This window comes from Syngnathus floridae, unplaced genomic scaffold (assembly GCF_059516105.1).
Source record: "Syngnathus floridae isolate MCC-2025c unplaced genomic scaffold, RoL_Sflo_1.0 HiC_scaffold_115, whole genome shotgun sequence".
Classification (NCBI taxonomy): domain Eukaryota; kingdom Metazoa; phylum Chordata; class Actinopteri; order Syngnathiformes; family Syngnathidae; genus Syngnathus; species Syngnathus floridae.
Window position 1 is genome coordinate 55,580 of NW_028284143.1, and position 9,421 is coordinate 65,000.

A 9,421-nucleotide genomic window follows, 5' to 3' on the forward strand; every position below is an offset into this window, starting at 1 on the left:
CGCTCTGGAGGTCCGACGAACTTTGGCGAATATTTTCTAAGTGCCAACGGGTGTTGCGCCGAAATGTGTCCGACTCGGCTGGTTCCCCGAGTCGGCCCGAACGAGCGAAAATTCGGCCTCTTCGCCTGGAAGTCCGGCCGACTTTGGCGAATATTTTCTAAGTGCCAACGGGTGTTGCGCCGAAATGTGTCCGACTCGGCTGGTTCCCCGAGTCGGCCCGAACGAGCGAAAATTCGGCCTCTTCGCCTGGAAGTCCGGCCGACTTTGGCGAATATTTTCTAAGTGCCAACGGGTGTTGCGCCGAAATGTGTCCGACTCGGCTGGTTCCCCGAGTCGGCCCGAACGAGCGAAAATTCGGCCTCTTCGCCTGGAAGTCCGACGAACTTTGGCGAATATTTTCTAAGTGCCAACGGGTGTTGCGCCGAAATGTGTCCGACTCGGCTGGTTCCCCGAGTCGGCCCGAACGAGCGAAAATTCGGCCTCTTCGCCTGGAAGTCCGACGAACTTTGGCGAATATTTTCTAAGTGCCAACGGGTGTTCGGCCGTAATGTGTCCGACTCGGCTGGTGCCCCGAGTCGGCCCGAACGAGCGAAAATTCGGCCTCTTCGCCTGGAGGTCCAACGAACTTTGGCGAATATTTTCTAAGTGCCAACGGGTGTTACACCGTAATGTGTCCGACTCGGCTGGTTCCTCCGGTCGGCCCGAACGAGCGAAAATTCGGCCTCTTCGCCTGGAAGTCCGGCCGACTTGGGCGAATATTTTCTAAGTGCCAACGGGTGTTACGCCGAAATGTGTCCGACTCGGCTGGTTCCCCGAGTCGGCCAGAAAAAGTGAAAATTCGGCCTCTTCGCCTGGAAGTCCGGCCGACTTGAGCTAATATTTTCTAAGTGCCAACGGGTGTTCGGCCGTAATGTGTCCGACTCGGCTGGTTCCCCGAGTCTGCCCGAACGAGCGAAAATTCGGCCTCTCGCTCTGGAAGTCCTGCCAACTTGAGCGAATATTTTCTAAGTGCCATCGGGTCTTGCCCGGAAAAGTGTCCGACTCGGCTGGTTCCCCGAGTCGGCCCGAACGAGCGAAAATTCGGCCTCTCGCTCTGGAAGTCCTGCCAACTTGAGCGAATATTTTCTAAGTGCCAACGGCTGTTCGGCCGTAACGTGTCCGACTCGGCTGGTTCCCCGAGTCGGTCCGAACGAGCGAAAATTCGGCCTCTTGCTCTGGAAGTCCTGCCAACTTTAGCGAATATTTTCTAAGTGCCATCGGGTCTTGCCCGGAAAAGTGTCCGACTCGGCTGGTTCCCCGAGTCGGCCAGAAAAAGTGAAAATTCAGCCTCTTGCTCTGGAAGTCCTGCCAACTTGAGCGAATATTTTCTAAGTGCCATCGGGTCTTGCCCGGAAAAGTGTCCGACTCGGCTGGTTCCCCGAGTCGGCCCGAACGAGCGAAAATTCGGCCTCTTGCTCTGGAAGTCCTGCCAACTTGAGCGAATATTTTCTAAGTGCCATCGGGTCTTGCCCGGAAAAGTGTCCGACTCGGCTGGTTCCCCGAGTCGGCCCGAACGAGCGAAAATTCGGCCTCTTGCTCTGGAAGTCCTGCCAAATTGAGCGAATATTTTCTAAGTGCCAACGGGTCTTGCCCGGAAAAGTGTCCGACTCGTCTGGTTCCCCGAGTCGGCCCGACCGAGTGAAAATTCGGCCTCTCGCTCTGGAAGTCCTGTCAACTTGAGCGAATATTTTCTAAGTGCCATCGGGTCTTGCCCGGAAAAGTGTCCGACTCGGCTGGTTCCCCGAGTCGGCCCAAACGAGTGAAAATTCGGCCTCTTGCTCTGGAAGTCCTGCCAAATTGAGCGAATATTTTCTAAGTGCCAACGGGTCTTGCCCGGAAAAGTGTCCGACTCGTCTGGTTCCCCGAGTCGGCCCGACCGAGTGAAAATTCGGCCTCTCGCTCTGGAAGTCCTGTCAACTTGAGCGAATATTTTCTAAGTGCCATCGGGTCTTGCCCGGAAAAGTGTCCGACTCGGCTGGTTCCCCGAGTCGGCCCGAACGAGTGAAAATTCGGCCTCTTGCTCTGGAAGTCCTGCCAACTTGAGCGAATATTTTCTAAGTGCCATCGGGTCTTGCCCGGAAAAGTGTCCGACTCGTCCGGTTCCCTAGTTCGGCCACATAATGTGAAAATTCGGCCTCTTGCTCTGGAAGTCCTGCCAACTTGAGCGAATATTTTCTAAGTGCCATCGGGTCTTGCCCGGAAAAGTGTCCGACTCGGCTGGTTCCCCGAGTCGGCTCCGAACGAGTGAAAATTCGGCCTCTTGCTCTGGAAGTCCTGCCAACTTGAGCGAATATTTTCTAAGTGCCATCGGGTCTTGCCCGGAAAAGTGTCCGACTCGGCTGGTTCCCCGAGTCGGCCCGAGCGAGTGAAAATTCGGCCTCTTGCTCTGGAAGTCCTGCCAACTTGAGCGAATATTTTCTAAGTGCCATCGGGTCTTGCCCGGAAAAGTGTCCGACTCGTCCGGTTCCCTAGTTCGGCCACATAATGTGAAAATTCGGCCTCTTGCTCTGGAAGTCCTGCCAACTTGAGCGAATATTTTCTAAGTGCCATCGGGTCTTGCCCGGAAAAGTGTCCGACTCGTCCGGTTCCCTAGTTCGGCCACATAATGTGAAAATTCGGCCTCTTGCTCTGGAAGTCCTGCCAACTTGAGCGAATATTTTCTAAGTGCCATCGGGTCTCTCCCGGAAAAGTGTCCGACTCGGCTGGTTCCCCGGTTCGGCCACATAATGTGAAAATTCGGCCTCTTGCTCTGGAAGTCCTGCCAACTTGAGCGAATATTTTCTAAGTGCCATCGGGTCTCTCCCGGAAAAGTGTCCGCCTCGTCCGGTTCCCTAGTTCGGCCACGGAATGTGAAAATTCGGCCTCTCTGAGGTACCAGGGGTACGCATTTAGGTACCAGGGGTAGTCGCTGAGGTACCAGGGGTATGCATTTAGGTACCAGGGGAGACCACTACGGTCTGTTGGTCCCCCTAGTTAGTGTACTCATCGGTTTACTCCCCTTTCGCAAAATATAGTCGGCACGTATGTGCAGGACTGTTTATTTTTATTTTGAAAAATGTTCTAAGTGCCAACGGAAGCTGGCACACGAACTGTCCGAGCCACGATGGTGCCCAGGCCGGACAGCGACGGCGAAAAAGCCGATGTGTGTTTGATGGAAGTTTCGAATATTTTCAAAGTGCCAACGGCACTTGCGGGGTGATGTGTCCGCCTCGTCTGGTTCCCCAGGTCGGCCAGAAAAAGTGAAAATTCGGCCTCTTCTCCTGGAAGTCCGGCCAAGTTTGGCGAATATTTTCAAAGTGCCAACGGCACTTGCGGGGTGATGTGTCCGCCTCGTCTGGTTCCCCAGGTCGGCCAGAACAAGTGAAAATTCGGCCTCTTCTCCTGGAAGTCCGGCCAAGTTTGGCGAATATTTTCAAAGTGCCAACGGCACTTGCGGGGTGATGTGTCCGCCTCGTCTGGTTCCCCAGGTCGGCCAGAAAAAGCGAAAATTCGGCCTCTTCTCCTGGAAGTCCGGCCAAGTTTGGCGAATATTTTCTAAGTGCCATCGGCACTTGCGGGGTGATGTGTCCGCCTCGTCTGGTTCCCCAGGTCGGCCAGAACAAGTGAAAATTCGGCCTCTTCTCCTGGAAGTCTGGCCAAGTTTGGCGAATATTTTCAAAGTGCCAACGGCACTTGCGGGGTGATGTGTCCGCCTCGTCTGGTTCCCCAGGTCGGCCAGAACAAGTGAAAATTCGGCCTCTTCTCCTGGAAGTCTGGCCAAGTTTGGCGAATATTTTCTAAGTGCCAACGACTCGACCAGCGTAAAGTGTCCGCCTCGGCTGGTTCCCCATAACGGCCACCATAAGTGAAAATTCGGCCTCTTCTCCTGGAAGTCAAGCCAAGTTTGGCGAATATTTTCTAAGTGCCAACGACCCAACCAGCGTAAAGTGTCCGCCTCGGCTGGTTCCCCATAACGGCCACAACAAGTGAAAATTCGGCCTCTTCTCCTGGAAGTCTGGCCAAGTTTGGCGAATATTTTCTAAGTGCCAACGACCCAACCAGCGTAAAGTGTCCGCCTCGGCTGGTTCCCCATAACGGCCACAACAAGTGAAAATTCGGCCTCTTCTCCTGGAAGTCTGGCCAAGTTTGGCGAATATTTTCTAAGTGCCAACGACCCAACCAGCGTAAAGTGTCCGCCTCGGCTGGTTCCCCATAACGGCCACAACAAGTGAAAATTCGGCCTCTTCTCCTGGAAGTCTGGCCAAGTTTGGCGAATATTTTCTAAGTGCCAACGACTCAACCAGCGTAAAGTGTCCGCCTCGGCTGGTTCCCCAGGTCGGCCACCAAAAGTGAAAATTCGGCCTCTTCTCCTGGAAGTCAAGCCAAGTTTGGCAAATATTTTCTAAGTGCCAACGACTCAACCAGCGTAAAGTGTCCGCCTCGGCTGGTTCCCCATAACGGCCACCAAAAGTGAAAATTCGGCCTCTTCTCCTGGAAGTCAAGCCATGTTTGGCAAATATTTTCTAAGTGCCAACGGCTCTTGAGCCGAAAAGTGTCCGCCTCGGCTGGTTCCCCATAACGGCCATGAAAAGTGAAAATTCGGCCTCTTCTCCTGGAAGTCAAGCCAAGTTTGGCAAATATTTTCTAAGTGCCAACGACTCAACCAGCGTAAAGTGTCCGCCTCGGCTGGTTCCCCAGGTCGGCCACCAAAAGTGAAAATTCGGCCTCTTCTCCTGGAAGTCTTGCCAAGTTTGGCGAATATTTTCTAAGTGCCAACGACTCAACCAGCGTAAAGTGTCCGCCTCGGCTGGTTCCCCAGGTCGGCCACCAAAAGTGAAAATTCGGCCTCTTCTCCTGGAAGTCAAGCCAAGTTTGGCAAATATTTTCTAAGTGCCAACGACTCAACCAGCGTAAAGTGTCCGCCTCGGCTGGTTCCCCAGGTCGGTCACCAAAAGTGAAAATTCGGCCTCTTCTCCTGGAAGTCTGGCCAAGTTTGGCGAATATTTTCTGAGTGCCAACGACTCAACCAGCCTAAAGTGTCCGCCTCGGCTGGTTCCCCATAACGGCCACCAAAAGTGAAAATTCGGCCTCTTCTCCTGGAAGTCAAGCCAAGTTTGGCAAATATTTTCTAAGTGCCAACGACTCAACCAGCGCAAAGTGTCCGCCTCGGCTGGTTCCCCATAACGGCCATGAAAAGTGAAAATTCGGCCTCTTCTCCTGGAAGTCAAGCCAAGTTTGGCAAATATTTTCTAAGTGCCAACGACTCAACCAGCGTAAAGTGTCCGCCTCGGCTGGTTCCCCAGGTCGGCCACCAAAAGTGAAAATTCGGCCTCTTCTCCTGGAAGTCTTGCCAAGTTTGGCGAATATTTTCTAAGTGCCAACGACTCAACCAGCGTAAGTGTCCGCCTCGGCTGGTTCCCCAGGTCGGCCACCAAAAGTGAAAATTCGGCCTCTTCTCCTGGAAGTCAAGCCAAGTTTGGCAAATATTTTCTAAGTGCCAACGACTCAACCAGCGTAAAGTGTCCGCCTCGGCTGGTTCCCCAGGTCGGTCACCAAAAGTGAAAATTCGGCCTCTTCTCCTGGAAGTCAAGCCAAGTTTGGCAGATATTTTCTAAGTGCCAACGACTCAACCAGCGTAAAGTGTCCGCCTCGGCTGGTTCCCCAGGTCGGCCACCAAAAGTGAAAATTCGGCCTCTTCTCCTGGAAGTCAAGCCAAGTTTGGCAAATATTTTCTAAGTGCCAACGACTCAACCAGCGTAAAGTGTCCGCCTCGGCTGGTTCCCCATAACGGCCACCAAAAGTGAAAATTCGGCCTCTTCTCCTGGAAGTCAAGCCATGTTTGGCAAATATTTTCTAAGTGCCAACGGCTCTTGAGCCGAAAAGTGTCCGCCTCGGCTGGTTCCCCATAACGGCCACCAAAAGTGAAAATTCGGCCTCTTCTCCTGGAAGTCAAGCCAAGTTTGGCAAATATTTTCTAAGTGCCAACGGCTCTTGAGCCGAAAAGTGTCCGCCTCGGCTGGTTCCCCAGGTCGGCCACCAAAAGTGAAAATTCGGCCTCTTCTCCTGGAAGTCAAGCCAAGTTTGGCAAATATTTTCTAAGTGCCAACGGCTCTTGAGCCGAAAAGTGTCCGCCTCGGCTGGTTCCCGCGGTCGGCCTTCAAAAGCGAAAATTCGGCCTCTTCCCCTGGTAGCCCTGCCAACTTGTGCGAATTTTTTCTAAGTGCCAACGGCTCTTGAGCCGAAAAGTGTCCGCCTCGGCTGGTTCCCTCGGTCGGCCCCAAAAAGCGAAAATTCGGCCTCTCCCTCTTTAGGTACCAGGGGCTGGGGTACCAGGGGGAGGGTGCAGTACCAACTTTGGTCTTCAGGTGCGCCAGAGTACGCTAAATGGTCCCCCTAGTCAGCGTACTCATCAACGATTTACCCCCCTTTCGCAAAATATAGTCAGAACGAGCATGGGGGGCGCATAATTTACCCCACAAAATGAAAGGGCCCGGTGCCGAGCGCTTGGTCATGGCCGCCAGCAGCGCCCCTTGCTCGGTGGGAACACAACACGCAGGGTTGCACAGCACCCTGGAAGGCACACAGAGAGAGAGAGAAAAATTTTCTAAGTGCCTCTCTTGACGAAAAATGTCTAAGTGCCTCTCTTGACGAAAAATTTCTAAGTGCCACAGCGCTCGAAAATTTCCTAAGTGCGAGCACGGCTGTGAAATATTCAAAGTACAAGGAACGCTGGCAGAATCGCTCGACGGCCGTCTGCTCCCGGCGGCCGCCGTGAAGTCTCCCCTCCCGGGGACGGCTGTCTGCTCCCGGCAGCCGTCCTTAACCCCCTCCCCACACGTTGGCCGAACACCAGCCGAGGGCGAAAGGCTCGCGGTGTGGAAGGATCGTGGCCACGGCTAATCTAGCGATGCCCGCGTTGGACGGTCACACCGCACGACAGAGCGGGGCCTGCATCCGGCGCGAGGCGGCCTTCAGGCACGTGGTTCGAGACGACCTCACCCGCCCTAGCCCGGAGCGGAAAGACTTTTACAAGTCCAAGGAACAATGGCAGAATGGGAGGACCGGCCGCCTCCTTAAACACAGGCCGGAGAGATGGAGCGGGATCAGCGGCCCGCGCATTGAGCGAACACCGGCCGAGGGCGAAAGGCTCGCGGTGTGGAAGGATCGTGGCCACGGCTAATCTAGCGATGCCCGCGTTGGACGGTCACACCGCACGACAGAGCGGGGCCTGCATCCGGCGCGAGGCGGCCTTCAGGCACGTGGTTCGAGGCGACCTCACCCGCCCTAGCCCGGAGCGGAAAGACTTTTCAAAGTCCAAGGAACACACTGGCAGAATCTCTCGACGGCCGTCTGCTCCCGGCGGCCGCCGTGAAGTCTCCCCTCCCGGGGACGGCTGTCTGCTCCCGGCAGCCGTCCATAACCCCCTCCCCACACGTTGGCCGAACATCAGCCGAGGGCGAAAGGCTCGCGGTGTGGAAGGATCGTGGCCACGGCTAATCTAGCGATGCCCGCGTTGGACGGTCACACCGCACGACAGAGCGGGGCCTGCATCCGGCGCGAGGCGGCCTTCAGGCACGTGGTTCGAGACGACCTCACCCGCCCTAGCCCGGAGCGGAAAGACTTTTACAAGTCCAAGGAACAATGGCAGAATGGGAGGACCGGCCGCCTCCTTAAACACAGGCCGGAGAGACGGAGCGGGATCAGCGGCCCGCGCGGAGGGTCTTTAAAATGTACAAAGTCCTAGGAACAATGGCAGAATCGCTCGACGGCCGTCTGCTCCCGGCGGCCGCGGTGAAGGGACTGTACACCCCACCCGGGGACGGCTGTCTGCTCCCGGCAGCCGTCCTTCCCCCCCTCCCCACACGTTGGCCGAACATCAGCCGAGGGCGAAAGGCTCGCGGTGTGGAAGGATCGTGGCCACGGCTAATCTAGCGATGCCCACGTTGGACGGTCACACCGCACGACAGAGCGGGGCCTGCATCCGGCGTGAGGCGGCCTTCAGGCACGTGGTTCGAGACGACCTCACCCGCCCTAGCCCGGAGCGGAAAGACTTTGAAATATTCAAAGTCCAAGGAACACTGGCAGAATGGGAGGACCGGCCGCCTCCTTAAACACAGGCCGGAGCGACCGAGCGGGATCAGCGGCCCGCGCGGAGGGTCTTTAAAATGTACAAAGTCCTAGGAACAATGGCAGAATCGCTCGACGGCCGTCTGCTCCCGGCGGCCGCGGTGAAGGGACTGTACACCCCACCCGGGGACGGCTGTCTGCTCCCGGCAGCCGTCCTTCCCCCCAAACCCACACGTTGACCGACACCGGCCGAGGGCGAAAGGCTCGCGGTGTGGAAGGATCGTGGCCACGGCTAATCTAGCGATGCCCGCGTTGGACGGTCACACCGCACGACAGAGCGGGGCCTGCATCCGGCGCGAGGCGGCCTTCAGGCACGTGGTTCGAGACGACCTCACCCGCCCTAGCCCGGAGCGGAAAGACTTTTCAAAGTCCAAGGAACACTGGCAGAATGGGAGGACCGGCCGCCTCCTTAAACACAGGCCGGAGCGACCGAGCGGGATCAGCGGCCCGCGCGCAGGGTCTTTGAAATGTACAAAGTCCTAGGGACAATGGCAGAATCGCTCGACGGCCGTCTGCTCCCGGCGGCCGCGGTGAAGGGACTGTACACCCCACCCGGGGACGGCTGTCTGCTCCCGGCAGCCGTCCTTCCCCCCCACCCCACACGTTGACCGACACCGGCCGAGGGCGAAAGGCTCGCGGTGTGGAAGGATCGTGGCCACGGCTAATCTAGCGATGCCCGCGTTGGACGGTCACACCGCACGACAGAGCGGGGCCTGCATCCGGCGCGAGGCGGCCTTCAGGCACGTGGTTCGAGACGACCTCACCCGCCCTAGCCCGGAGCGAAAAGACTTTGAAATATTCAAAGTCCAAGGAACACTGGCAGAATGGGAGGACCGGCCGCCTCCTTAAACACAGGCCGGAGCGACCGAGCGGGATCAGCGGCCCGCGCGGAGGGTCTTTAAAATGTACAAAGTCCTAGGAACAATGGCAGAATCGCTCGACGGCCGTCTGCTCCCGGCGGCCGCGGTGGAAGGACTGTACACCCCACCCGGGGACGGCTGTCTGCTCCCGGCAGCCGTCCTTCCCCCCAAACCCACACGTTGACCGACACCGGCCGAGGGCGAAAGGCTCGCGGTGTGGAAGGATCGTGGCCACGGCTAATCTAGCGATGCCCGCGTTGGACGGTCACACCGCACGACAGAGCGGGGCCGCATCTGGCGCGAGGCGGCCTTCAGGCACGTGGTTCGAGACGACCTCACCCGCCCTAGCCCGGAGCGGAAAGACTTTGAAATTTTCAAAGTCCAAGGAACACTGGCAGAATGGGAGGACCGGCCGC